At 38.1% G+C, this 6,689-nt stretch overlaps 1 protein-coding gene across 1 annotated transcript in view; it reads left to right on the plus strand.

Annotated features, from left to right (window-relative positions):
- ZNF106 (zinc finger protein 106) overlaps positions 1–6,689 on the plus strand; it is a 79,334-nt gene that overhangs the window by 24,335 nt on the left and 48,310 nt on the right. The window lies entirely within an intron of this gene.

Genomic DNA, 6,689 nt, shown 5'->3' on the forward strand with positions numbered 1-6,689 from the left:
AATTATAATAAAAAATAAACTATAAAAAAAAAAAAGAGAAGAGGATAGAGAAAGATAGCAAGTGAACAATAGAGGGGATGTTAGTGAGAAACAGATATGGTTTATTATCTGTTGATGATGACGTGTATAGTATTCTCAACTGGACTGGTCTGGGAAGTATTTCATGATGGGTGATGTCTTTTAACAAGCAAAATGAGAAATAGTGATTGACTGTTTTAAAAAATTATAATAATAATAATTATTGGGAAATGCATGGAAAAGACATTGAATGATAAAGCGGGGAGATTGATGTCTCTGTATTGACTGACATGCATGGCATTCCCTTTTGAAAAAGCAATGGAAGTCAATGTAAAGTTATATGTAATCCAATATAATATAAAGAAGATTATGATGATAATATAAATTTAAAAAAAAATAAGAAAAGAGGGATGGGCAGATGGCCAGAAGTCTTTTATGGAGTGGCAGCCTTATCTTGTGATATCACAGTTTTGCCCTTTTAAGTCTTGGTGTTTTGTTTCACCCTGCATTAAAACATGTTTTTATCTCTTCACACTTTTCTATAGTCATAATGAAGTTAAATCAATGACCAGAGTTACATACTCTTCCTGTGCAAGCAAAGCCCATTATAGGCTTTTAAGCATGGCATGGTGTAAGTAAGTAATGTGGCTTTAAAAATTAACAGAGTAGGAACCAGCGGATGGCGTAACGGTTATGTGGCTGGACTCCCATGTAGTTGACCACGGTTCAAGTCTCAGACCCGGCGGCTTAAAACTTATGCTGGGGTAGGCAGCAGGTGGCATAGTGGTTGAAGCGTTGGACTCCCACATGGCCATCCATGGTTCAAATCCTGGACCTGGTGGCTTTCTTTTTCACTTTCTCTCCCTCTTTCTCTCCTTTTTCTCTCTGTCTCTCTCTGGTGAATGCATGTGTCCAATGGCAAATCTAGAAAATAAATTAATTAATTAAATTAAATAATAGTTTAAAAAGAAAACCTCACTCTGGGCACATGTGCATCTGTGCCCAAAATCCCATTAGGAGAATGGAGGAGACGGGATTGCAGCGTGGCCGTCCCCCTGCGAAGATGATTTCTCGCTTTCTGTGTCTCTGGTGAGCACATGTGCCCTATAGCAAAAAAAAAAAAAGAAGAAGAAAAAAAAAAACCTCTCAAGGGAGAAAAAAAAAAGAAATTAATAGACTAGCTTAGTTTGAAGGGATAAAGCAGATACTTATGGGACCAGCAGTTGGCATAATGGCTATGTCGCTGGACTCCCACATAGTTGACCACAGTTCTAGTCCTGGACCCAGTAGCTTAAACTTACGCTAGGCATGTGTGCATGCATGCCCAAGATCCTGAGAGGAGAACGGAGGAGAAGGGATTGTGGCGTGACCGTCCCCACTACGGGGTGATTTCTTGCTTTCTGTCTCTCTCTGTCTTTCTGGCGAGTGTACATGTCCTATAGCAAAAACCTCTCCAAAATAAAAAAAAAACAGATACTTATTTTTAGATAGACTAATGAACAATTCATATTAAAGCAGTGCTTTCCTCTAGTTTCCCAAACTAATGTTACTCTTGTTCCTCCAAACACACCATAGAGAAAAAAAGGTTCTAGGGTGATTGAATATGGGAAAGTACTATATACAACATCCTGAGTGTCCTGAGGTCTATTCTCATATGAGACTGAGAAGCCCTGGAATTAAAGAATTTATTTATTTATTTATTTATTTATTTTTTATTTATTTTTAAGTTTTTTACCCTAGGGTGAGTATGCTCCCTGGAGAGAGATAGTGAGAGGGAAAGTGAAAAATCACACCTGGGGGAATGACCATGCCACAGTACCTTCTCATTCATTCTCCTGGGATTTTTGCCATGCATGTGTGCGTGCTTGGCCTAAATTTTAAGCTGCAGGGTCCAGGACTTAAACTGTGGTCAGCCATGAGGGAGTCTCGCACCTTTAACTACCATCCCTCCTTCTGGTCCTCAAATCCTCCCAACTATTGAAAACAAAACTAATTAATATGCAAGGGACTAAATAAGAGAAGATTTGTATTTGGGGCATTACTTTAACTCTGTGCCTGCAGATCTTTTCTAATTATTTAGTAAACTCAGTTGTCTCACGGTTTGTACTCCTTCCTTAGAGTAGGATGGGAGAGTATTGCGTGTAAATTTAGCAAAAGATTAGTGAACTGTTTTAGAAAAATCAAAGGCACGTTAAAACTAGTCTTGAGAGACTAGCAGATAGATGCATAATGGTTATGTCTCTGCACTCCGTGTAGTTAACCACAGTTCGAGTCCTGGACCCAGTGGCTTAAAACTCATGCTAGGTGCGTGTGCCTATGTGCCCAAAATCCTGAGAGGAGAACGGAGGAGAATGGATGGCCATTGCGGGGTCATTTCTCACTTTCTGTCTCTCTATCTCTTCCATGAGCACATGCACCCTACAGCAAAAATCTCTGGGGAGAAAAAAGACTAGTTTTGGGTCCAGCCTTGTGATACTGTGCACTAGCTGATTGTGCTGCTTGGCAGATAGAGGCTACATGGAAAGCCCAGTTGGATTCCCAGACACTCAGGAGGCTGAGGCAAGAGGATTATGATGTAGTGAGGCCCTGCCTAAAAAAAGCAAAACAGAACAAAAGCTAGTTTTTAATGACTACATATTTATAATAAATAGAATATAGATTTTGTTTAAGTTTATTTCTTTAACGAGAGAAAAAAGAGACAAGTAGTCTCAACAGGGTCTCACACTATGATCCCTACCCCCACTCTTAGCCTTCCCAACCAGCCAAGATGATGTACATATGCCCATAGCATATACAGGTTGGCCAAAAACCGCATTTGCTATCTTCCATATGGATCCAGCACAGCTTGAGCAGTGCATTTACCACTGTGCCATCAAACTGGCCCTAGAATTGGTTTCTATCTCAAAGAAAATAACCCATTTCAGTGATTACTGCTTTGGTCAGGAATGGTTTGGTTGCAACCAGGAATTCAGCATACAGATAAGAATCCAAATCAAGGAAAATGTGCATAGAGACTTGTGAAGATGTTGTGTATATATGGGTTTGTTTTCATTCTATATTGTCACTAACGCAACTCAGTTTTCAGCTCTGCAAGTCCTAGTTAGGGATCAGTCCATTAGAGCTAGAAGGGGTCACATGTAAAGCTATCTGCAAATGAAGGATTTGTGAAGACAGGAAGGAAGCAATGGTCATTTCAGCAAAATTGTCCTTTAAAGGAGGTTTTTTGAATCACAACCTTATCACGTTGTAGCAGATAAAGTAATAATGGTTTGCTGGGTTGTTGCACTGTTTTTGACAAATGAACTGTGTCTGTGTGTGTATATGTATATATATATAAACTCTCAGTGCACAAGATGCTTAATCTACTTGGTGTTTTAAACATTGTCAGATCTTCCTAGGTTTGAGTTCCAGTTTGACCACTTGATTATTATAACTCAGAAGGCTTAAGTAAATATTTATACACTCCTTCAACACCAAACTGTACATGGCATGTAATAAGCACTTGATAAATATTTGGTGAATGAACAAGTTAACTTCTTTGCATCCTTTTGTCCTAGTGAATGTAATAATACTCCCTCAGTAGTATTTTATGGTTTAAATGAGAAAATGTCTGAGGCACTTGCCATAGAGCACAGGAAATAATAATACTAAGTGGTTATAGTAACCCTTCATTATCATACCTTCTCCAGTTGTGGCTTGCTGACTATACCACTTTGGAGTGATAGAGAGATAGACATTTACAGCTTGTTGAGGTGTGTATTGCATATGTGTGCATGTTTTTAAGTGGCAGCTTTCCCAAAGATTTTATTTCCTTTCGATCAGGGGTAGGCACAAGGATAAGAGAGCATAGTGAGTCTTCAAACTTGTCATTAGAACCAAACAAGTCAATTGAGGAAGTAGGGAAGGTGGCAGAGAAGATGAAGATAAGATTGAGCTGCCATGTTCAAAGTGTGTTGTTATTGTCATTTTTGTAGTTTGCTGTAGGGTCTGTGTGCCTGCCAGAGACAAATTGAGAAATCACTCTCCAGGAGGGCTGGCTATTTTGCAGTTCCTTCTCCTCCATTCTCCTTTTGGGATTTTGAGCATGCAGGCACATGTGTTTGGCATTATTTTCAAAACACCGGGTCTGTGGCTTAAACTGCAGTTAGCCATGTGGGATCCAGCTGCCTTAACTTGCAAGCTACCTGCTGGCCCCAAAGGTTTTTTTTTTTTTTTCTTTAAGACTTAATGCTTTTCCTTAGATAGGCTCTGATGTATATGGGACTCCTACCTAGAATAGATGTATCCTTCTTTTAATATATTTACTGAAAAAATAAATACTTGTTGAGAACTGTATGCCAGGCCCTGGCCAAGACATGGAGTTGTAACTCACTCCTGATAAACTCTCGAGCTTTAGACTCCTTTCAGGGACTAGAAAAACTGAAGATTTTCTGCCCAGACTTCACCCTCCTGACCCCAAGATCTAGTAGGGTTAGAGTAATCCTCAGTTCCCACAGAATCTGCTACATGGAGGAAGAAAAATGGAACTGCAGAGAGATTGCAGAATACCTCTTCCTGCATGCCTCTGAATGCTCAGATTTAACTCCAAAAATTAGGAAAAAACATATAATCCAGCAGATGATCAGAAACCAGTGCAGCGGCATAAAAAATATGAGAAGCCAAGAAAATATTTCTCGCCCAAGGGAAAAGAATAACTCCTCATCCTCCACAGACAATACAGTGGGACTCATGGAAATGTCAGATAAAGAATTAAGAATATTCATAGTGACAAAGCTAACAGAGATGCAAGAGGAGAGAAACAAGGAACTCCAGAAGATGCAGAAGAAAAGAGATAACGAGTTCCAGGAGGTGAGGAAGTTCTTACACAATCTGAAAGAGGAAATACACACCATGAAAAAGAATCCAATGGAAATGTTAGAGGTGAAGGCTGTAATACAGGAAATCGAAACCTCCCTTGAAAGTATTAAAAACAGATTAGATCATGCAGAAAGAAGGTCGAATCTTAGATGTAGAAGACAGAACCTCTGACCCAGGAAAATTCACCAAAAAGACTGAGAAAATAAAATGAGAATAATATACAAATAATGCTAGATATCATTAAATGCCCAATCATCCAGATAATCGGTATCCTAGAAGGTGAAGAAACTAACAGTAATCTATTCCATGAAATCTGAAAGAAAACTTTCTAAACCTAGAGAAGCATTCAAATATCCTGACCCAAGACAAATGGAAAGGACCCCACATAGAATCAACCACATCATAACCAGATTGACCAAAACCACAAACAGAGACAAGATACTAAAATTGGCAAGAGAGAGACATCAAGTTACTTTCAGAGGATATCCCATCAGGGCCAACATTGGACCTCTTATTGGAAACAATGCAGACAAGGAAAGAATGGGGAGATATATTCAAAATGTTAAGTGAGAAACAATTTCATCCAAGAATACTACACCCAGCAAGATTATCCTTCATATGGGAAGAAAAGATAAAAAATATTCTCAAACTAAACAAACTAAAGCCAGACACACAGAAATGAGAGTACAAAAAACACCAGTAGAGAGTTCAGCACCAGCAGGTGGCATGGTGGCATGGTGGCATGGTGGTTAAGCCTCTGGACACTTCCACATGGCTGACCCTGGTACAAGTCCCATACCTGGTGGCTTGTTTCCTCACTTTCTCTCTCTCTCTCTCTTTCAGTGTCTCTCTCAAATTAAAATAAATGAATGAATAAAGAGAATTTAAAAAAAAGAACCCAGTAGAATGGCCAACTTAATGGTAGGGACAAATTTGGAAAGATCAATAATAATGTTGAATGTTAACTTCCAGAATTTAAATGAAAAGATCAGACCACAGTAACACTGCAAATTCAAGAGAAGAGATATTAAATACATGAGACTGAACTGGTAAAATAGAATTTTATGACTTTTGACTAAAACATTACTGATTTTATTTTATGCTCTGTTTTCTAGATTTAAGGATTTTTGTCTCTCTTGAACTGTTAATAGGTTCATCTACCTACTGTTTGAACTGAATTGTAATCTTTTTCCTGACTTTTAAGTCTTAAGCAAACTTCTTTTGATTTTGGTCTATTAAAACTAAAACTGTTTTTCTTGAAATTTAAAAAATGCGTTAAAAAATACCTATTTAATGACTGCAGTAAGCTATATAACCCCAGCTAACACTACTTTATAGTATGTTTATTCTACTCACTGAGGTGACGCCTAAAGTCAGAAATGTGTTCATAAATATGTGTATATCAGCTATACTTGCTATTGGAAGTATTTAGATTAATTAAGCTGTTTTGTGGATCAATAAAATGGAAGGAAAAAAAGCATGGAATACAACTGTAGATACCAGAGACAGTGTGGGAGGAGGGAGAGAAATGGCAGAGGGTGAGAGGTAGGGAATCAAGGGATGGGGGGAGAAGCAAAATATATAAGAAATAAGAAATGGAAAATTATTTGTTGACATAATACGTATGGTAATGCCCTTGACTGAGCCAATATACAATGTATTCTGGATGGAAAATCTCATCTTGTATACTGTAATGATGTACCGTGAATGAATGTAAATTCAAAATAGAAAAAAAAAGAAATGGAAACAGACAACAAACTGTGAGTGAATAAAGCACCTCTTTTATATATTTTTAAAGAATGAAACTCAATTAT

This window comes from Tupaia chinensis, unplaced genomic scaffold (assembly GCF_000334495.1).
Source record: "Tupaia chinensis unplaced genomic scaffold, TupChi_1.0 Scaffold000605_1, whole genome shotgun sequence".
In the NCBI taxonomy this organism is placed as follows: domain Eukaryota; kingdom Metazoa; phylum Chordata; class Mammalia; order Scandentia; family Tupaiidae; genus Tupaia; species Tupaia belangeri.